This window comes from Odocoileus virginianus, chromosome 23, assembly GCF_023699985.2.
Source record: "Odocoileus virginianus isolate 20LAN1187 ecotype Illinois chromosome 23, Ovbor_1.2, whole genome shotgun sequence".
Classification (NCBI taxonomy): domain Eukaryota; kingdom Metazoa; phylum Chordata; class Mammalia; order Artiodactyla; family Cervidae; genus Odocoileus; species Odocoileus virginianus.
The window spans coordinates 28,997,146-29,021,876 of NC_069696.1; the positions used below are offsets into that span (position 1 = coordinate 28,997,146).

Consider the following 24,731-nt stretch of genomic DNA (forward strand, 5'->3'; position numbering starts at 1 on the left):
TGGCCCAAGGAAGTCTTTCTACTAAGGAAGTGTATAGTTATCAAATGTCTCAAATTAACTGCATACATCAATTTCTAGTAAATATGGCTAATAGGAATTAGTCCTTGGGATCCAATCATTCCTAGAAGAGCCATTGCAATAAGTCTCTAAATCTTAAGTTGAAGGACCCGTGGGCTTCCCAGATGGCACGAGTGGGCTTCCCATTCCCACCTGTCAATGAAAGCAGACAACATAAGAGACAGAGATTTGATCTGTGAGTCGGAAAGATCCCCCTGGAGCAAGGCATGGCAACCCACTTCCGTATTCCTGCCTGGAGAATCCCATGGACAGAGGAGCCTGGCAGGCTGCAGTTCATAGGGTCACACAGAGTCAGACAGGACTGAAGCGACCTAGCACGCACGCACAAGAACCTGTAGTGACTACAGACCTTTCAACATCCCAAAGGGGCCAGTCTGGAAGAAGGCAATCCCTCAACAACAACGGGGCATGCATGAGGCCCTTTTATGCCTGGCATTTCTGTGCCACTCTAATCTGCTCTCCCAGTTAACATTCCTTCGGGTTTCTTCATCCTTCCCTTCATCCAGAATTTTATGGAGCATAAATTCAAGCTTCATAGAAGTTAAAGCAATGCTTATGTTACAAATTATAAAATTTCCTTCATATATATATTTCAAATTGCATGGTTATACATGCATTGTACTTCAGTGTCACAGCATCCATGCCTTTTTTCATGAGAATTTCAATTATTTTAATGTAGCAGAAAGAGGAGAAAGTTTGTTGTTAAAGTAACTATATACCGTTCTACTCAGCTCACTCATGGTCCAGGGAAAGCATGGCATGGGAGATGTGAATCGGCCACTTTCTAGGCTTCGAATCTCCTGTGTCTCCCATGGTGTGAGCATCCCACATTAAGGCAATATCAGTGTTTCAAGAGAAGTATTTTCATGTTGCATAGGTTCTTATGCCAAATTGTCTACTTCCCCTGCTCCTCACCTGCAGAGGCAGCAGAATGTTCTGAGGTTGATGCTGCACCTCACTGAGGAATGGTGTATTGGTCTCAGTGACAGGACTTACTGGGGCTTGTCAAGGATTCATGATACCAGATATTTACCCTAAACATTGATTCTATGACTTGACTCCTCTGTTTGGGTTTGGTTCTACTGAAATGCAAATTAGATAGTGCCTAGTCAATTATTGTTCCACTCTCTATGCTTGGAGGTTTAATCATCTTACCCTACTGCTCAGGATTCTGTCAATCAATCCCACCTCTATTTTGATTCACCAAGGATAACCAGGGCAAAACGAATACAGCTAAATTAATCACAGAGTAATAAATTATACCTTACTAATAATATACCAAAATATCAGGTGTAAATTCTTTTAACTCATTTACACTGTTCTAGTGTATAAATCTGGAGAAGGCAATGGCACCCCTCTCCAGTACTCTTGCCTGGAAAATCCCATGGACGGAGGAGCCTGGTAGGCTGCAGTCCACGGGGTTGCCAAGAGTCAGACATGACTGAGTGGCATCACTTTCACTTTTCACTTTTATGCATTGGAGAAGGAAATGGCAACCCACTCCAGTGTTCTTGCCTGGAGACTCCCAGGGATGGGGTCGCACAGAGTCGGACACGACTGAAGTGACTTAGCACTAGCAGTGTATAAATCTCTATTTACTTTGTAATCATGAGCAAGGTACTCAAGACATTTAAGATCCCCATGCTTCAATTTCCTCTTTTGTAAATGAGATCACTATATGGCTGTCTTATAGAGCTGTTTTGACAAGTGAATGATATAACACAAGGGAAGAACCTAGAATACGGCCTGACACATAGTAAGCAATTAAAAATATTAATGTTATTATTATATTTTTGCAATGTACTGAATATTGTTCTAGGTTCTGGGAGGCAACAATGAGTAAGCTTTCACCCTTAGACAGCCAAAAGTTCAGTGGGAAAGAAAAATAAAATGAACAATAATAATTCAAAATAGCTTTATATATATATATATATACACCTCTTAGAATTTGGTCTATATTTGCCAAATGGGTATGCTTACAACCTCCTTAGTTTTCACCTCCATGTATGTACAATGTAAAACAAATTCAACTTTTTATTCTTTTGTAGAGCCAGATTTGTTTTCTGTAAAGTACCTTCTACTTAGAATTTTTAAATTAGAAAAGCACAATAGATTTTGCACTCAAATAAACTTCTGGTGCCTAACTTCATGGCAAATAGATGGGGAAACAATGGAAACTGTGATAGACTTTATTTTGGGGGGCTCCAAAATCACTGCAGATGGTGATTGAAGCCATGAAATTAAAAGATGCTTGCTCCTTGGAAGAAAAGCTATGATCAAACTAGACAGCATATTAAAAAGCAGAGGCATTACTTTGCTGACAACGGTCCATCTAGCCAAAGCTATGGGTTTTCTAGTAGTCATGTATGGATGTGAGAGATGGACCATAAAGAAAACTGAGTGCCAAAGAATTGATGATTTTGAACTGTGGTGTTGGAGAAGGCTCTTGAGAGTCCCTTGGACTGCAAGAAGGTCAAACCCGTCAATCCTAAAGGAAATCAGTCTTGAACATAAATTGGAAGGACTGATGCTGAAGCTGAAACTCCAATACTTTGGCCACCTGATGGGAAGAGCTGACTCATTTGAAAAGACCCTGATACTGGGAAAGATTGAAGGCAGGAGGAGAAGGGGATGACAGAGGATGAGATGGTTGGATGGCATCACCGACTCGAGGGACATGAGTGAGCAAGTTCTAGGAACTGATGATGGACAGGGAAGCCTGGCATGCTACAGTCCATGGGGTCACCAAGAGTTGGACACGACTGAGCAGCTGAACTTAACTGGACCTTCTTTGAATATTGTCGCTCAAATATTTAAAGATAATAGCTATAAGTCAAGGAGATTTCAGAGCATGAGAAGTGAAAACGACAGGGAACAAATCCTTTCCTAAAGAACAAAAAGGCATTTGTGGACCATAACAAAGTGAACCAAAAAGACAAGGTATATAATTTAAAGGGATAGGTCTTCTTCAAATGCCCCAAGTCAAGGAAGCCCATTTGCAGCTTTGGGCTCACTTAATATCATTAAGCAAGAACACTTAACTATCTTCAAGAAGGACCAAGAGCATAAATCAGGCATCACGCCACATATTTCAAGATCAAAGCTGTATAGCAAAATGATTTGTGGGAGCAACTAAACAGTTCAAATATATTGTAGCTCTTTTCAGAGAATACTTAAGCATATTAGTTGTCCAAATTAGGGGTTTGCTGTTGATGATGGAGAGAAAAGGAAAAACATATGCTACTGAGATTATTTTATTCTCACCTACAGGATACTTTCAATGAAGGTAAAACTTTCTCAATACATATTAATGACAGACCATTTGATACAGATATAATTCACTGGGAAACTTCTAAATGAATGATTAGGGAAAAAATCCAAATTTCCAAATGATAATTCTTATGAAGGTAGTGCCACATTCACCAGCATCATAATTTACATCATTATGATATTTCTTCCACAAAGAAGCTAAGATCCATATTCTAGCATCAAAACGCAAGACAACTCTGTTTGCTATTGATATTCATTTTCTGGAAGATTATGTATTTCTTTTGGGCCATACTTCGGCTATATTTTTTATGTTCCAATACACTACTCTACTACTGAAAAAGTATTTTGACTCCTAAGTTTCTTTCTATCTCATGAAGAGCTAACATTACCCCAAATTTTAAAATGTATTGAAAACAGTATGCATGAACTTTCTTGCATTCAATAAATGACTGCAAAGACCTCCCCATCTTTCCCCAGAGCTAAATTTATTTTGTATTTGCTACTGTGAAATCAGTGCACTATAAGGGACAGAATTAAGCAGTCCCCACATGCAATTTGTCTGAGTCCAAGTTTCTTCATCTATGTGCTCACTAGACAGTAAACATCCAGTAAGTCATTTTAAATATATAGTGTATGAATTATTTCAGGCATAACACAACATATTAGAAAATACTCCATATATGAAGTATTAGGAAAAAAACTCAAATTTCCAAATAATTCTAACCAAAAACACTACACATTTTTCACTGATTTGATTGAGTTTTTCTATAGCACATAAGAACTTTCAATCCCTGAGTCAACATGGTTTGAGCACAGAATCTGGAGTCAAACTGCAAGGGTCTGAACCCTGACTCTACTACTTTCCAAGTACATGAAGTTGGTGGGTAGTTTTCATTTCTGTGCTTCAGTTTATTCATCTGCAAAATGTAGACAGCAATAGTACTTATTGCATTGCTTTTTTGTGTGACAATTAAACAAGTTAATGTATTAAAGCACTCAAAAGAGTGCCTGGCACAGTTTTGACTCCCTAGGTGAATGTTGTTTTATTTACTCACAATATATAATTTCACATTCTTTGTATCACCCTGGTTCAAAAGATTTATTTAAATCTGGGAATCAGAAAAATGACTTGACTTTGATTTCCAGAAGGGCTTTTAAAGGTAAGATGAAAAATTACAGGATAGCTAAATAGACAATAAATAGATAAATAGATAATAAAGAGCTATATAGATTTATAGGTAATCAAATGACATCTAGCAATGACCACGTCAGTGGAAAATGGACACTGATCTTTACTAAAATAAGAGCTCTAATTTTAAGTTTGACTTATTTGATTGTATTATCGACAACAAAACTGAAGTTGTGAAAAAGTTTATGCAAATATGTACAACACAAGAAATAATTTAGTCGAAGCAAAATCGTCTATGACCCTCCTTCCAGAGTAACAGAAATAAAAACAAAAGTAAACAAGTGGGACCTGTTTAAGCTTAAAAGGTTTTGCACAGCAAAGGAAACTATAAGCAAGATGAAAAGACAACCCTCAGAATGGGAGAAAATAATAGCAAATGAAACAACTGACAAAGGATTAATTTCTAAAATACACAAGCAGCTCATACAACTCAATACCAGAAAAACAAACAACCCAATCAAAAAGTGGGGAAAAGACCTAAACAGACATTTCTCCAAAGAAGACATACAGATGGCTAACAAACACATGAAGAGATGCTCAACATCGCTCATTATTAGAGAAATGCAAATCAAAACTACAATGAGATATCACCTCACACCAGTCAGAATGGCCATCATCAAAAAGTCTACAAACAATAAATGCTGGAGAGGGTGTGGAGAAAAGGAAATGCTCTTGCACTGTTGGTGGGAATGTAAATTGATACAGCCACTATGGAAGACAGTATGGAGATTCCTTAAAAAACTAGGAATAAAACCACCATATGACCTAGCAATGCTACTCCTAGGCATAAACCCTGAGGAAACCAGAACTGATAAAGACACATGTATCCTATTGTTCATTGTAGCACTGTTTACAATAGCTGGAACATGGAAACAATCTAGGTGTCCATCAGCAGATGAATGGATAAAGAAGTTGTGGTACATATACACAATGGAATATTACTCAGTCATAAAAAGGAACACATTTGAGTCTAGTTCTAATGAGGTGGATGAACCTAGAACCTATTATACAGAGTGAAGTAAGTCAGAAAGAAAGATAAATATTATATTATAACACATATATATGGAATACATAAAAATGGTACTGAAGTATTTATGGAGAAACAAACATAGAGAATAGCCCTATGAACATGGGGAGAGGAGAGGAGAGGGTAAGATGTATGGGAAGATTAACATGGAAACTTAGATTACCGTATGTAAAATAGTCAACAGGAATTTGCTGCATGGCTCAGGAAACTCAAACAGGGGCTCTGTATCAACCTAGAGGGGAGGGATGGGGAGGGAGATGGGAGGGAGGTTCAAAAGAGAGGGGATATATGTATACCTATGGCTGATTCATGTTGAGGTTTGACAGAAAACAACAAAATTCTGTAAAGTGATTATCCTTCAATAAAAAAACAAATTAAAAAAAAAAAGAAAGAACTATCACATTAGATAACAGAATCACTATTCAAGAAGATTTCAACAGGGCTCCTCTGATGACTCAGTGGTAAAGAATCCACCTGCCAACACAGGGGACAGGGGTTCAATCCCCGATCCAAAAAGATCCCACATGCCAAGGGGCAACTAAGCCCATACACCCCAAGTACTGAACCGGTTCTCTAGAGTCCTGGAGCCCCAACCGCTGAGCCCATGTGCTGCAACTGGTGTGCCCAAGAGCTGGTACTCTGCAGCAAGAGAAGACATTGCAACGAGAAGCCCACACACCACAATCAGAGAGCAGCCCCCTGCTAACTGCAGCTAGAAAAAAGCCCATGCAGCCGCGAAGACCCAGCTCAGACAAAAATTTAAAAACTACTAAAATAAATAAATATTTCAACAAAACGATTAAATTTAATGTTGATAATCCTAAAGTAGCCTAGATAAGCTCAAACAATCCACAGCTCTAGTATGGGCTGTATCACTTTCAAAACATCTCACGTAATTTTGAGCTGAGTGAATTACAATAGTCACCCTGATTTATTGGCCTCACTATTACTGAACTGGATGGAATACACGGGGTGTTCTGACTCAGTGCTACAGCTGAAGAAATAAAGAGGCCTCAGGATGGCATGCAGAATGAGGCAGAGTCTGGGTGATACGTTATGTGGCTGAAGAATGTACAACAGAAATATTTCAAACAACTGTCTTCAACTACTTGAAGGATTATCACAGAAGAGGATTTATACTTACTCTACCCAGGTCCACAAGGCAAAATTAAGTAGAATTATAGGAAGTGAGCTTTTTGGCTCGAAAAAATAGCTTCTCACACATAAAGCTGTTTAATGGACTGCTTCATGTGGCACAGAGTTTCCTGTTTCTGGAAATCTTTGAGAAATACATAATGATCTATTGATTCATTCGGTCAATCAACAAGCACTTATTGTCTTAATATATTTTGCAAAGTAGTATATTAGATCTGATGGATATAATAGTGAAAGAAGGTCACCAGCATTTAGAAAGTGTCCACTGCAACCCTTATAGTCTACTAAACACTTCCCCTAAGTGTCACTTTCCCCTATACAGGTATTATATTGCTATCTTTATCACAAAGCCTCCTCTATACTATAGGCACACAGACCTTTATAGAATGAAAATATGCTCATGAAATGTCCTCCTTAAAATATATAATAACTTTCCATTGCTCCTACAATAGATAAGGTTTAACATGGCCTAAAGGACTCTGGGTCCCAACTAATTGTAACCTCAGCTTCTCTCCAGTCATGCCACCGTTCTCAGGCCCTTCTACAAGGCATATAGAGTTTTTAACCTACACTCACTCAGCTCAGAGTTTTTGCACATTTTGTTTGTTGAACCTGGTGGCATTCTTCTCTCCCTTCCTTACTCGGTTCACTCCCACTTTCCTTCCAAACTAAGTTCAAATGCTTCATTGTGAGGAAGGAAGTTAGGAAACATAGTCTAACTCCCACAAGTATGTAAAATCTATTATTATGTCCCTTAGTACCATGCACGTCCCCTTCAAAGCACTTACCATTATATAATTTTATATTTGTTGTTGCTATTTATCTGACATATGCTTCCCCCACTTGCTTGAAACGTCCAGAAAGGCAGAGTCTGTGTGTTTAACATGTTTTAGGAGGCAATAAAGCATATCGACTTGAGAACAGATTCTGCAATCAGAACTCCTGGGTTTGAATCCTTGTTTTGTAGCTTACTAGCCGTGTGACCTTCACAAATGCTTAACTGCTTGGCACCCTAATTTCTACGTTCATAAATGGTAGTTAGCAATAGAACCTGTTGTCACGATTAAGTGAGTTCACACATGAAAAGTACTTAGTACAGATATCATATAATAAATATTTCCCATTATTAATATCATTTGTTGTTGTATCTTAGGGTTCTATTCAAGGCCTACCACATATGAAGCAATTACTTGTATATGTTGAATGAATGAATAAATGATGAAACTGAGATGGTGAAGTCATAAGAGCTAAATCTTGCCTTCATACCCAGGACTGTCACAGTCCAAAGACTATGCGCTTCTTGTTATATTATTACTTCCCATTAGACGACACAACAGGGGAAACAACAAAATGCTCTCGGAGCCCAGAGAAAGGAGCAATTGATTTGACTGAGAGGATGAGGGACGCGAAACTCAACTCACTTTTAAAGAATCAATGGGAGGCTGCCAGGAAGAAACAAAAGTAAAAGGTAGTCTTGGCAAAAGAAAGAATACTGGCAAAGAGGTGAAAACAGCAAAATACTCAGGAAATCAAGAACAGTATGAGCTGAGTGAATGTAGGTTAAATCATGACTAAATTAAAGGAGAACCAAACAGAAATGATAAGAAATGTAAACTTTAATCTGAAGAAAACTGAAACCATTAAAGCCTCTCTTCAAGTCACAATCTTACGAATCATTCATTTTTTTGCTTTTGCTTTTTAACTTACTATGGAAGGATTAGAGAGTTCACTGGACACAAGCAATCATTTCAATTAATATTAAAATAGTCCCAGCAAGGTAGGATGAGAGTGTTGACTCTAGGAATGGAAATGGGAATAGAAAGTAGGGAAGAAAAAGCAAGACCAATTGCTCCAAAACTAGGAGTTTGACACATTAACTCTGGTATATTCATGTAGTTGAATACAAAACACTATGCAGTCATTAAAGTGAAATATGAAGAATATTCAACTACATGAAAAGATGTTCATACCATGAAATGTACAAGTAGGCTCTAAAAATATTACAGTATAAAACATTTTCTATAAAAATATTAATATACTCTATATATCTTTATTATACAAATTTATTTTTAAAATAAGAGACTGTTTGCCAAAATCTTACTGATCATCATCTTTGGATAGAAGAATGAGAGCTGTATTTTCAACACTTTTTTCTTCTTTCTGATCTTTTTTCCTAGCATTTCTCCAATGACCATGGCATGCATTTATAAAAACAAATGGTAAACCATATTGATAAAAAGTAAAAAGTACAGGAAAACTCCAACAGTAATCTGGGAATCAGAAGCATCAAACTTGGAAGCAGTTAGATAGGACCACTGTGGAGAAGGCGAAGATGGAGAAAGAGGATTCTGAATTGTCTCAGCATAATTAGGAGCCCAAGACACTGAGATAGTGTGATCAATTTGTTCTGTAGTACAGTAATATTGTTACTTGTCAATGCTTTGATGGTTTTTTCTCTGACCATACACCTTTCTCCCTTGCAAAGACAATGCTTATTAACAGCATTTTTTCCTTCATCACTGAATTAACGTCTTCATAGGAAGCAAACCAGACAAGAGCTTTCACAGAAGAATACAAGAAAAAATATAAGTTGTATAATTTTCCCTGGATTCTTCTGAGGCATTAGCAATGAATGAACCAACATTCACAAACTGACTGTAACACCATATTAAACTCAGATATCCCTGGGGCTTTGGACATTTGAAAGCCTTGAGCAGTTTTAAATAGAAATAAACTCTGGCTTAAAAAAAAAATCAACCCAATATAAGGATATTGTATCCAGGACTTTTACTTTGGATGACTCAGAAGAATCTGGGTATCACAAACAATAGAAAGATAACAGGAAGAAACACTTATTTTCTTAGAGTAATTGATTGATCTAAGACTTGGTGGTGAAAAAAATCACCCAAGAAAATGGGAAGCATAGCATTCTAACCCACTGAAGTCTTGCTGCCTTCTGAGCAACAGATATGACATCTCAACATTATATTTAATTCTTAAATATCTGCAAAGATGGTAAGATGCTGAGAGCATGATAATTTGCAGAAAAAGTATAAAGCATCACATTCAAAGAAAAGCATCACTTTGAAAAGGCACAGACAGGAATACATTTTCTTCATGTCTGCACTTTATCTAAGTGCTTCTATAAATTGGTCATTGTGATTTTTGGTTACTGTTAATCTATATATTAGTTTAAATCTACATCTTTATCCTTGACCTCTAATCCCTTCTCCTGTTTCATTTTTCTCACTATCTAAGGGACAATTACTTGGGCACTTTCTCTCTCTCTGAATCTATTATCACCCCTTCCTAGTATGGTCTTTGCCAACTATCCTCATTACCACTTATCCTTGAGGTTGTCTGCTGTTTGTTAATAGTCTAGCATTGTCTTTCTGACATGAGAAAAGAATCAACTGTGTCTCAGTCATCTGTCCAAAATGCAATTGCATGGAATATGGGAAGCAACCCCTTGTGCAGTGTTCCATGCCTTAAGGACAAGCCAAGTTTGATTTTAAAATGACCTATTAATATCACTACTTAGGAACAGAGTTTTAATGTAAAATCTTTCAGAAAAATCTTTACTACAGCAAAAGGAATATGTAACTTCAGCTTTCTTATAGATTTTAATGGATTTTTAATCTACTGATGGTAGTCTGTAAATTCGAGCTCAAAGGAAACACAAATGCAACTCAATGGGAAGTTTTATTGGATTGCTTACAGAGAATTATGGTTATGATCAAAAGCCAGGAGTGAACAAAGGCTGAATGCTTCTCCCCTTTTGCAAGTGATTTGAATCCTTCATTTCTTCCTTTGCACTTCCTAAGGTAGAATTTAAATGAATAAGGCAAAAAGCCTGAGACAGGTAGCATGAAGATGAAGCAAGAAAGCACAGTCTGGGGAATTCTCTGGTGGTACAGAGCTTAGGACGCAGCACTTTCACTGCCTTGGTCTGGGTTCAAAACCTGGTCAGGGAACTAAGATCCCACAAGCTGCATTCCATGGCTAAAAATAAATTGAAAAAACTGCTTTAGAAAGTAAAGTTTCGGGAAACTCACACATGATAAAGAGCTCTCAGAATAATCAATATTTTGAGAAATATATAGTCAAGGACTGTTAACAACTCATCCAATGTATTCTGTTCTTTGTAATAGCAAATGCATCTATTACATATAGACTGTGTGGAGAAACAAGATCAGTCCACTAATATATATTTATTTTAAAGAGAAAAATGAAAATACTATTTTGAAAACAATGAGTGAAAATTTTATAAATAGGAAGACATTTGAACTGGGCCTTGAATGCTGGTTAATAGCTCACTAAACATCAAATGAATAAATATTTTAATAACGAAAACCAAAAGTGATTTGCTGAAAATGATATTCCATTAACTTCAATAATATTGCATGAGTTATATTCCACAGAAAACATTATCTACAAGGACAGAAAACCTAGAGGGAATGCCTACCCTAAGTCGAGTACACCGTAGCCCATCCTGCTTTTGCTACAATAACTTTTCCCCAACATGTCTCAGCTTCCTCTTACTCACTGACATCATTGGAAATTAGCTCAGCAGACAGGGCTTTGAGATGGCTGTGAACTTAAACTCCAATAGTACAGACATTCAGTATCCAAGGTCTCTCCCTGACTTCTAATTGCTGAAATATATGATGAGAGCATAATAAACAGGAACATGCCTGTTGTCAAATACTTCAAAGGCCTAAGAGCCTGAGATCTCTCCATATTAAATAAAACTGTATTTGTTTTCTAAATTCTTAAGTTTGAAACACTACGGAAATTACTTTTTGTAAGAGAGCGCTTTTTCACATTCATGTAATCACCAATATTCAGAATACATACACTTCTTTGGGGTGCTGTTGAGAGGTGACTTCAAGTATTCTCTAATACTGTACCAACTATGAGTATAGTGCAAAATGAGTGTGTAGTTTTTCTAAGCGAGGACACCAAGTAAGCACAAGTGTCCTCAAGTCTCGCCTAGGAGAGTCTCACCTAGGAGTTTCACGAAGTCTCACTTAATATCCAATTCTCCCTCAATGGAAGCCTGGTATTGCCTTCAGATAAGGTCTTGGTCTTTGAGAAAAGCAGAGTATCAAAACCTACAATTCTTTATTATTAAATAGCTGCTCTTTTTTAGTCTACAATTCTAGTTCTTACCATTCTTTCACTTCTCAAGTCCTACTGTATTTCTTTTTCAATGATACTATATACTATTTTCTGTCTATGAAAACTTTGTGTAGAGAATTTTATGTATATGTACTTTGTAAAAAATCTTTATGTTTATATGCTTTATTTATGAACTTGCTAGAGGAAACACTGATTGAAACTGCTCAACCTAGCCAGGCACCATAGTAACTACTCGCAAGAGTTATTTTACAACAGGAAGTCCTGGTAAGGAACATGGAACTAACAAGCCACCACCAACCTGAAAAGTTCAGCAAAGGTCAAAAGGAGACACCACATGTCCTACTACCTCCCAGGATCCTCCTCACAGGATCCCACTTGGCTGAGAAACACATGTACCACCAGGAAAGATTCTGAGTCAGAATGATGGGCCAGAGACAACCCATAAACTAATCCTTTCACCATAAAACCCAAGACTGCAAGTCACGTAACAGAGCAGTCCCCCTGGGTTCCCTTACTCTCCTGCTCTACACTTGGGCACCCTTTCCCAATAAAGTCTCTCGCTTTGTCAGCACGTATGTCTCCTTTGAAAATTCACTTCCAAGTGTTAGACAAGAGCCCACTTTTGGGCCATGGAAGGGGCCCCCCTTTCTGCAACAAAATCAAGACATTGCCCAAATGTTAAGACATACTGAGAAAGATTGAGAGCAAGAGGAGAAGGGAAAAACAGAGGATGAGATAGTTGAAAGGCATCACAATGGACATGAGTTTGAGTAAACTCCAGGAGATGGTGAAGGACAGGGAAGGCTTGTGTGCTGCAGTCCATGGGATCACGAAGAGTTGGAGACCACTTATAAACTGAACAATTGAGACAAGTTTCTACTATTGGGACACATTCCAAACATTCAGTATATCAACTGGCAGATATCTTAAAGCGCTTAACAATAAGAAAAGGAAGTCTTCTACTTGTAATAGAACAACACATATGTTAATTCAAAGGCAAAACTTTAAACAATGATACAATTACCATGCAAATATCTGTTTGTTTGTTTTCAGGTAGGCAATGAGAAAAAATTTAAAGTTCCATGTGTTATTCAACTGTCCTGGTCACAAAGTCATGCTTCGTTTAGAAATAAAGATTAGCATTTTTAGAGGATAGTGTGACCAAAGAAATCAATATTGAAAATGCCAAAGTAAACCTCAATCTCAGGAAACTAAGCAGAATTCCTGTACTGGGATAGAACCCACTAAAGAAAAAAGATTCGCTTTTCTTTCCAAACACCAGGACATCATTTGTGGACACATGCATGTACATAGATAAAAGGAGGACACAGGCATTACTTAAGCACTGACTCATAACATTCTATGAGGAGAAAGATGTCAGATGCAAAAAAAATCCTGCTCTGAAGACAAGAGTTCTTAAAAACCCGTATGGAGTCTCCTCCTGTGCAGACCCTCTCTGATAGCTCTTTTCCTCTATAATGAGAATGTGGCAAGATGGCAAATAGGTGGCTTAGTCTCTCAGGGGATTTTTTCAAATTACTGTGGCTCCTTCAAGCCCCAGTGACAATCAGTGTCTGTGACATCATGTGCTATACCATATGTCTTTATGATTCAGGTTGTCTCTGAAGCCACTGTTAGCAACAACTGACTCAGGTAAGCTCTGTATTTCATCCAGGATTTGAGGACACCCCAATATTTTATGCATCACCAAGAAAAAATTTATGAGTCAATTAAATTAAGATAAGTCATAGATTTAAGGGGCTTCCCAGGTGGTAAGGTGGTAAAGAATCCGCCTACCAATGCAGGAGATGCGAGTTCGATCCTAGGGTTGGGAAGATCCCCTGGAAAAGGAAATGGTAATGCATTTCAGTATTCTTGCCTGGGAAATCCCATGGACAGAGGAGCTTAACTGGCTACGGTCCAGGGGTCACAAAGAGTTGGACACAACTGAGCATCTGAGCATGCACACAGAAATTTAAGATTCATCACAGTATTATATGTTTAAAAAGTGCTACAATGTGTCTTAAACCAATGAATTTTTATGCAACTTTTGTACAATGATTACAGAAACTTCAAGAGAAAAAAAGGGAAAAGGTAATTGATGGCTGAGGGAAAACAGAAGAAAATAAGGTAGTAATAAACTTTTAGTTTGAGATAAAAGTGAAGAAAAGAGTGAAGAGAATCAGAGTCATGTTCTCAAATTGATGTAAGTTCTCTCTTCTCCTGCCCAGTGTGAATCTGGGAGTGAGATAGGAGCTAGCTGATAAGAGATCTTAGAGCAGGAAAGCCAAAGAGAGTGATATTGATAGGAGTTACTTCACTCTCTTGTCCCCAACCAGGCAGACCTCAAGGTCTGAGTTGCCACAATCCTGCTTTTTAGCACAGTTTTGTAAACTTAATGTTTGTGTTTGTTTCCTTACTGAATCCACACTTAGCTTCCATGATCTCTGTCATCAGGTTCTTTATCTTGTTGAAAATACAGTCTCCTGGGATTGACTGCTACCTCTGTCAAGGGTCTCTGATACAGCCAGCTTATCATTTTGATCATTCCTAATATATATTGATGGAGTTACCAGTCATGACAGGACACCCTTATCTCCAGGACTGCACTGCCCACAGCCAGTTTGACAAGATTTTTTCCTACCCTGAGGTCACTGATGCTTCACAGGTATGAGCTCCCCCATATTGCTAAAATCTGCTCCAATCACCTACTCCTTGTGGCTCCAGATACTCTCAGATTAACTGGGCCTGGCAAAGAAGGATTATAGTCTTTCATTTATTTATCTTACATGATTTAGATATGGTAAAAAGATGAATGAGAAAATAAAACAATCTAGTATTGGGAAAAGAACACTAGAGAGGCTATAACAGAAGAGAATCGCTCTACCACACAGAACCCAGAATAGCTTCAATCTCAAACTAAGATTCCAGAAAATCTATGAAGAGTAATTTCTAATTGAGGATTATATGTAGAGTCAATATGATGAAAGATAAAACATTAGTGAGGTTCTACTGTATAGCTCAAGGAACTATATTCAATATCCTATGAAAAACCATAATGGAAAAGAATATGAAAAATATATATATATATATATCTGAGCTACTTTGCTATATAGAAGAAATTAATACAACAGTGTAAATCAACTACACTTCAACAATATTTTAAAATATAAATAATATTAGTGAGGAAAGTACTATATTATAGATTAGCATTTACTTCAAAAGGAAATGTGTTTTTTTTCCATTTGATTAAAACTGTTTCTGTAGGTAGGTCAAAATATTACAATCATGCCTATTCACAATGAAAAAAACTGAGACAAGTTAAGGAACTTACCCATTTGGAAATCATAGACTTTGTAAGAGCCAGCATTAAAAAACAGCTCTTTTGACACATGAGCTTATGCTTTTTCTACTATATAATGCTGTTGGCAGGATAAGTTTGAGACTAATGGATGAAATTTATGCTTGGTCTAGAATTAAATTACTCTGAATTTTGTTTTATCATTTCCTTGTTGAATAAATAAAATAACAACAAAACCAGAAAAAAAAAAAAAAGAAAATGCTTTCAACCCAATAGGAATATAATAGGATAAATACTTGATACAGTGTTTTTTGGACCAAATAAAGTATCTTCAAGAGTAATACATCAAATGCAGTTCTTTTATTATGGATGGCATCCAATAAATGTTGATTTGATAGAATTTTATCTTCCTGTAGATTACAAAAAAAATGATCATGAGTGAAATATCTAATTCAAAACATGGCCATCAAAATTATGACATATCAAAATATTGCTCTTAAAATCAGAGACATATCCTTCTGCCTTACAAATCCAAATTTAACAAGCTTATCAATGGGAGAAAAAGATTGACATTTAACATGGAAACGAACCATGTCATTCTTGGACTCAAATGAAACTTTACCAGTTTTTAATTCTAAGTGAACTAACGCTTCTCATGTTCTCTTGTGATTCCCTCCTCAAACCCAGCAAGTGACATTCATCTTCTCTGCCTTCTGGACTTTTCCTCCAAGATAAAGGAGGTACACTGGGACAATATCTCAAAGAGCAGACCGTATCTGTCAGAAAATCTGTTGATCCTCACATCATTATTCCTTTCTTTTGTTCCTTTATACGTGTCTCTTCAAATATGAAACTAAAACCATGTAAAAAGGATGGAACATAAACCATTAAGGCAGGCTAAAACCATGTGCATCTAACAAAACTCTTCAGTTCAATTACTGTACAGCCTAAGGAAGACTAAAAGCACACAGGGCTTAAAACCAACGAGAGATCCACCCCCCAAAACTACAGCCCCATATCTGCAAGCAAAAACAACAATAAAACCCCAAACAAACAAATAAACAAAAACAGAACCTGCGGGAAGACACTGGAAGGCGGAATGCAATTACCGGATTTGGAAACTAACCAGGACACCGTGGTTAAAACCCTTTCTGCTACTAAGGTTCCGAGGAATCTTTAATGACTACAAAATGGTTAGGACTTCACGTCCACACCTCATCTGAAAGATGATGACAGCCAGCGGTTAGTCCTCCCTGCCACCACCCAGGGACCAGAGTCAATTCTGACTCAGAAAATAAAGGGCCACCTACAGAAATCACTAGCAACATTCGCTATCCTTGGCTGCCTTTGCTAACTGACCTACGTGAAACAAACTACTTAAGTATCTCAAATATCACTGCCATATTCTAATTAAAATACACAGTGGTATCATTCCTCATCTCTGTGTAGATTTATGAATTAGTGCTATGCACACTCCTTGGGTAAAAACTGTTAAGTCCTACTCCTCGGCTAATTCTGAGTAATGAGTATGGACCTATCAAGGAGGCTTTAGATGACTACTGTTTATACTCTATGTATGCTTACTATCACACTACTTTATTTTTTCCTCATATTTTTTAAGAAACTGACTCAAGTGCAGTAATTAAAATACATTACAGTAGTGCAAGTGAAATTTGGAGCACTGCCAACATTTTCAAGAACTTATAATTTTCTTGCTCAGAGGAAAAAAAGTAGTTTTGACATCTTTGTGCAAAACAGTCACTAACAGTTACTTACAATTTCAGGAAAATCACTGTTTTAATCATGACCTTTCAGCTGTCCTTGATTGAAAAAAAATTGGCTACCTACAGAAATAATTCTGTTGGGCCTCCATCTCTCTTCTGATTGATGGCCTCATGTGGTTCTACATGTTCACAATTACAAATAAAACTATATAAAACTGGCAGAGCTTAGCTTCCATCTAAGTAGATAAGAATAAAGTATTTCTAATTGACAATTATGGGGACATTCTTTAAGTGACATCTTTCCCATGTACCTGTATCAGAATCAAATAGTACATTTCTCTCTGATTAAATGTGTATTCTTTTGGTCGCCATTCACTACAACCACTAATTTAGCAACCATTGTGTAAAAGACATTGTATTATACTCTGTTGGGGGTGATAGGATGTGGATAAAACAGTTTCTGCATTAGAGAACCTATTATCTGATGAAACCCTCAACAGACTAACTACTGTGTAATAAATATGGACACTATACATATACAGAGGAGCCTGGAGTGCCATGAGGTCGCAAAGAGTCAGACACAACTGAGCGACTAAGCACATTTTCATAGCACATACATATATATGTGGAGATGTCTGCTTTCATATACAAATATACAGATAAAAATCCAGTTTGGTTAAATATACTTACATAAAAAATATACTTCAGGGACAACAGATCAATATATATTTGCTGCTATTTAGTCGTTAAGATATTAGAAGTCCCTAAGTTGTGGTCCTCTCACATGCTAACAAAGTAATGCTCAAAATTCTCCAAGCCAGGTTTCAACAGTACATGAACCATGAACTTCCAGATGTTCAAGCTGGATTTATAAAAGGCAGAGGAACCAGAGATCAAATTGCAACATCTGTTGGATCATCAAAAAAGCAGGAGAGTTCCAGAAAAACATCTACTCCTGCCATATTAACTATGCCAAAGCCCTTGACTGTGTGGATCACAGCAAACTGTGGAAAATTCTGAAAGAGATGAGAATATCAGACCACCTGACCTGTCTCTTGAGAAATCTGTATGCAGGTCAAGAAGCAACAGTTAGAACTGGACATGGAACAACAGACTGGTCCCAAATAGGGTAAGGAGTACGTCAAGGCTATATATTGTCACCCTGCTTATTTAACTTATATGCCGAGTACATCATGAGAAACGCTGGGCTGGAAGAAGCACAAGCTGGAATCAAGATTGCCAGAAGAAATAGCAATAACCTCAGATATACAGATGACACCACCCTTATGGCAGAGAGTGAAGAACAACTAAAGAGCCCCTTGATGAAAGTGAAAGAGGAGAGTGAAAAAGTTGGCTTAAAGCTCAACATTCAGAAAACTAAGATCATGCATGGCAGCTGGTCCCATCACTTCATGGCAAATAGATGGGGAAAAAATGTAAACAGTGACAGACTATTTTCGGGGGCTCCAAAATCACTGCAAATGGTGACTGCAGCCATGAAATTAAGATGCTTGCTCCTTGGAAGAAAAGTTATGACCAACCTAGACAACATATTAAAAAGCAGGGACATTTCTTTGCCAACAAAGGTCCATCTAGTCAAAGCTATGATTTTTCCAGTAGTCATGTATCAATGTGAGGGTTGGACTGAAAAGAAAGCTGAGCGCTGAAGAATTGATGCTTTTGAACTGTGGTGTTGGAGAAGACTCTTGAGAGTCCCTTGGACTGCAAGGAGAACTAACCAGTCCATCCTAAAGGAAATCAGTCCTGAATATTTATTGGAAGGACTGATGCTGAAGCTGAAACTCCAATACTTTGGCCACCTGATGCGAAGAACTGACTCATTTGAAAAGACCCTGATGTTGGGAATGACTGAAGGCAGGAGAAGAGGATGACAGAGGATGAGATGGTTGGATGGCATCACTGACTCGATGGACATGAGTTTGAGTAAACTCCGGGAGTTGGTGATGGACAGGAAGGCCTGGTGTGCTGCAGTCCATGGGATCACAAAGAGTCTGACACAACTGAGCGACTGAACTGAAGTGTTAGTTCACGAATTTTTCAATGGAAATTAAAACAAAGACATCCTGCTAGTAAAAGGTTGTTCATACATCTACCTTATAAGCAACAAAACTAGAGCTGGCATTCAGGACCCCATTAGAATTTTATTGTAGCTCTGTGAGGTTGGAAAGGTTTTAGGAGTTCAGTATTAGTCAATATGCCAAAAAAAAAGACTTGAAAATATTTTCTCTCTGTATTCAATTTCTATGAGTAATCCTCAATTTACAACCTTATGCCCAACCCAGAAATTGAATTAATCAATACAGTTATCTTCTTACACATCTCTTTTGTTAACTATAGGAGTTGATAGACTAGAAAAAAAATTTAGATTCCTTAGGTAGTAGATGTGATTGCAAGATTTAACTGTATTGAAAGGCTGGCTTTAGAAATGGCCATGATATAGTCTTTAATATTATGTTTTGGACAATTATAAGAATTAAGTGATCCTTATCTCTAAAACACAAATCAATTATCTACTAGATGCAACTTAAAATAAATTGCTTTATGGAAAACAACACTAAAATATGTATGTGGTCAGGTCATGAATACTGAATATTATGTGAAATTCTACACTTAAAATAGTCATCTTTTCAAAAATAAGTAAATTCATATTTCTGGAAATAACCAACTTGTTCATAAATACCAAATCTTAAAAATCCAGCTCACTTCCTGTTGCCGAAAAATTCTTAGCAATGGTCTAAAGTCATGATTTTAACATATAAACTAAGAGGAGCTAACAATTATTCAGTTAATTTAGGCCCATTTAATACTTTCACATGAAATAGTAAAATAAATAGAGCAAAAGATTTTATACTAATTAGCTTTATCATACATATTTACTTTGTATATATAAGAATCATAGGCAAATTTATCATTAAGAAAGTAAAGAGAAGATGCAATATACCTGCCCATTTAAAATTAAGAACAGTTAATCAGGATGACAGAAGGTTATACACCTAAATGATCCTAACTGCTTAACTCTCTAGTTTATATTCACAGTTCCCCAAATTTCTTCTTATGGAGCTAAACCAAATTTGATGAGAATATATACAATTGATTTCAATGTTAAAAGTCTATAAATTTTTGCTTAAAAAGAATTCAGTTACCCAAATTAGGAAACACTGATGTTAGGTATTTATTAAGAATAAACCCAAAACCCTCAGGAAATATCTGGAGTGAATGTAGCCAAACTAATTGTTTACATATTTTTCATACTTAAAGCCACTGATAAGTGTTTATTTGGTTTGTCCCAGCTTTGTACTACTTACTTTGAAGCACATGGTTCTTATATATAAAGTATTTAGAGATCAATTTCTTATCACAATAGTTTATATTAACCCCATTCACAATGATATAATAAACCAATTCTCTATACTACAGATTGTAAAAACAGAATTGCATGGCATATTAGCACTGAGCTAGTCAGAATTCCTGTGAATTATCATTGTATTGCAATATATCTTACTGACATAAACTACAAAAAATCCTTTATTTTCTAAAGGGAGAAACTGAGGTAGCAGAGAAAACACTAGTAAATTTTTGTCAAAGAAAGATGGATCAGATTAAAAAAATATCCACACTACAATTTACTGTAGTTTTCAACCAAATACTCTCTTACAACTTAAATGTCAACCTCTTGTTTTTATTCAAATGTTGGGATAAATGAAAAAGTAGGTTGTGGGATTATAGTCTCATAAATTCAAAAGCATACTACTTCCTGCATATAATACTCTGACTAGCAATTTTTTTTTCATCATGGTACATGATGGAACATATACAACTCAGAATGGTCTATTCTACAGGAAAACATTTCTATCCCTATAACAAGTCATTTGTCAATTAGCATTTTGGAAGATGGAGGCAAGGTTTAATCACTTGACAGTTTCTCTAAACTTGGGTAACGTTGCCTCAGTTCCCCATTTCCAGACCAGTTTAATATCTCCTTATAAGCAGGTGTGTGCTAAATATGTGCTGAAGATTCTATAGAAATATATCCCATCAGAGATGGATATCTTTCCATTCAAGAGACATACATTTGTGTGTGTGTGTGTGTTTAAAAAAGCATAACCATGCAGGAGTCCTGAGGAAACAAAGAAATTGCTGGTTTGAAAAGAAACAAAGAAAATGTGGTTTATTTTAAATAATAAAGAAAGAAAAATTTGGTTTACTTTAAATAATTAAAGCACTTCCTGTTCCTATTCTTACACTATAGGAAAATGCAACATGTCAGGGAGATAGAGAAGTATGGCGGAGAACTCTAACTGACCATCCAATATGCCTTCCCAGTAATCAAGTAGAACAGTTAAATGCATAAATAGAACCCTACTAAAAGCACTCAGATATAAGTAGAACTTGGGGGACGATTCAGTGAAAATCCTTTAGAAGGGGACAGCTCTGACTGTTTTGGCCGCTTTGTTCTTTGCTGTTTGTGCTTTTCCTATGTCCTGCCTTGATGTGAGATAGAGCTACACTGCTAAAGCCATACCTGGTCTCTTGTGATCTTCAGAATGAGGATGCAGCCTAAGTGTGGTGGAAGAGAAAACTAGAGGGAGTCCGGATCCCTCAAAGGATGGTGAAGCAGCTTGCACTGCATCTGATCCTCTTGTATGGTTAAAGAAAAATTATCTTGTTCAAACTACCATCACTCAGGTCTCTGTTACTTGAAACGGAATACAATTCCTAAGCGATAGAGACTCAGAATTTGGTGGCATATAAAATCCTATGGTGCCCACGTATGTGCTTCAGGGTTGCCTGCTCTCTTATTTTGCATCAACTTGCTCATCTGTAAAATAAGGATAATAGCGATACCTTTCCCAAAGGGCTGCTCTGATAATTAAGCAACATAATCTATCTGACACCATAAATCAAGATCTAAGTGTTTAATGATTATTATTCATTATTATTAATTGTATCAGGCTGCCACCCTAGAAGAGGGCAGCTCATTCATGATTGAAACGGAGGCAAAAGTCAGCCAACAGGATATGGTAGACAGGGACCCCAGATATTTTACCAAAATGACTATCCAACACGGGGAAAGAACAGTGTTAAAGAGAAAGGAAGGGACAGAGAGAGAGCGAAGAGTGATGGTTTGAATTTTTGGAATTTGGGACTTCCCTGATGATCCAGTAATTAAGAAACCACCCTGCAATGCAGGGGACGTGAGTTCAATCCCTGGTCTGGGAACTGAGATCCCATATGATGCAGAACAACTAAGCCCATGTGCTGCAACTACTGAGCCCACGCTCCACAACTAGAGTCCATGCTCCACAAGAAAGACCCTGTGTATCACAGCTAAGATGCAACACAGCCAAATAAATCAATAATATGTATCAGTCGTGTCTGACTCTTTGTAACCCTATGGATTGCTGCCTGCCAGGCTCTTCTGCCCATGGAATTCTCCAGGCAAGAACACTGGAGTGGGTTGCCATTTCCTTTTCCAGGGGATCGTCCCAACCCAAGGATCAAACCCACGTCTCCTGTTTGCAGGGGGATTCTTTACTGCTGAGCTACCGGGGAAGCCCATAAATAAATAATAAATTTATGGAATTCTTTTCTACTTGGATAAGGATTTGCTATTTTTCAACTAGATTTTCAGGATGTGGTACACACTTTGAAGTCCTCCTTTCCATAAAATTTAAACATACTCTCTAGGTCTTTATTAGAATCTCATATTTGTGAACGTGTTTGAATCTATCATGCTGAAGAACAATATTATCTAATAAACTCTGGTGATCTCACTGTGCACTCCATGAGGACAATCTGTGTCTCTTCTCTTTACCACTGTGTCTCCTGCATAATGATCTGTGAAATAATAATACTATGTGTTAACCCCCCACCCCTTGTAAGAAAGAAAGTGAGGAAAGTGAAGTCGCTCAGTCGTGTCCAACTCTTTGCGACCCCATGGACTGTAGCCTGCCAGGCTCCTCCTCCCATGGAATTTTCCAGGCAAAAACACTGGAGTGGGTTGCCGTTTCCTTCTCCAGGGGATCTTCCTGACCCAGGGATTGATCCTGGGTCTCCTGCATCGTAGGCCACCAGGGAATCCCACATATAGTGTTTTTCAAATGAGTTACAAGGAACCAGAAACAAAAAATCTGCTTTTACATATGGAAAACCATTATTTATGTGAAATAGTGAGAGAATTTGAGTGTTATGGGCACTTTTAATTTGGAAGAGTCACCAGGAAGAAGAGACCTCAAATGCTAAAATGAGGCTCTCACATTCCTGCTCCCACAGGTCAAGTGCAGGTTAGGTTGGGGTGAGAATGGGAAATGATATAAACCCCTCTTTCTGAGGCCTGCTTTCTGAATGGCCCTCCGTGAGACAGCAGCCTTGTAGCAGACATCCCATGACAAGCTGAAGTAGGCAGAAAGGGCACAGATAAGGCTACCTAGAGGGTTGAGGTTGCGGAGGCTGTGATGTCCCCTCTCTACTTGCTGTGGCATGGGAGTTAGCTGAGGGAGAAAGCTGGTGCTCTGATGGGGGTCTCACTGCGGGTTCTGATAAAGAGATGCAGATGGAAGCTTCAGCATGGCCAGTGTGACCGAGGGCCTGAGAGATGCATCCAGGGATGGGTGCCCATGACTGGAGATCATGACAGGACAACTGTACAACTCATCTTCCCCAGGAATGAACAGGTGAGGGCTGGAGAGTAGACATCACTTCTCACCTTTCCTCCCACCCTTGAGCAGTTAAATATATCAATAGCCATTTCCCAGAGCCAAAACACTGGAATGGTTATTTCATAACCCACAATTAAAACACACCATAATTTTCAGTCGTAAGGGCCAATTCTCTCTGAGTCATACATCGAACCAATTAAACCTAGAATCTCTATGCCTGAAAGGATGGCTTCTAATGAAAAAGGTGAAAGCTCCTGTCCTCTATATCCATTCATCTCTCTCTCTGTTTGGTAAACCAGGGGGAGAAGTTCAACTGCATGGCTTGGAAGGGAGCCCATGCCAGCAGATTGTGCTGGGTAGAAATAACACTAGTCTGTCTAGGTAAGATCAGTGCCAATGGTTCCAACTAAAATTAGAAAAAAGAAGACAGTACCTTGGCTCATGCTTATGTTGGAGACAAGACTCTAACTCCTACTAAAGCCAAATGATGGCAATTCAATTCCTGCCTGCCAGTTGCAAATCCCTACACTACCACTGCAGTACTATCAAAAGACATTTGCAATCCAGGGCACCTCTCAGGAGAGAAGTGATTTCTCAGGTTAGTCACTTAATGGATTAGCAGTCCAAGTGCTAGCAACTCAAAGGTATGCATGTATTCATTCTGAGACAAAAAAGGATTGCCCAAGCCTATCAGCAGATCATCACAAAACAAACAAACAAACAAACAAACAAAAACCCTAACAGAACCTTACCTATATGAGGTAGGCAGAGGATATTATTCATTTATTAATTGCAGTGTAAAACAAAAAATAATCAAGGAGGGAATAAATTCACTCTTTTCTCAAAACATCAACAAAAGACTCACAACACTTTTCATGCATTTCAACAAATATAATTTTGCTCTAATCTCATACGTGTCATAAGGCACCATGCCGTCGTGCAAAGAAAGCTGGGCCTGAAATCAAGAAATCTGGGTTCATTTTCTGGCTCTGTTGCTTATTAACTGTGTAAAATGATGAAAAATTTAACTTCACTGAGCCTCATTTCTTGTCTAGAAAATCAGGGACTTATTAATAGGTAAGCATCATCTAGCACTTAGATTCAGTATTAATCTCTAAATCAGTGATTAGACTAAAGTTTACATTTTATATGGTCTTTATAAATC

The 24,731-nt window shown here is 37.6% G+C and overlaps 1 protein-coding gene and 1 long non-coding RNA gene across 5 annotated transcripts in view; one reads left to right on the plus strand and one right to left on the minus strand.

The window, feature by feature from the left end:
• The window catches only part of SOX5 (SRY-box transcription factor 5), a 1,090,001-nt gene that overhangs the window by 674,142 nt on the left and 391,128 nt on the right, over positions 1–24,731 (minus strand). The gene's annotated exons all lie outside the window — the stretch shown is intronic.
• LOC110130319 (uncharacterized) lies at positions 13,506–20,180 on the plus strand. Its single transcript, XR_002311814.2, has 2 exons — positions 13,506–14,529; positions 15,850–20,180. It is a non-coding gene; the product is annotated as an uncharacterized lncRNA (long non-coding RNA).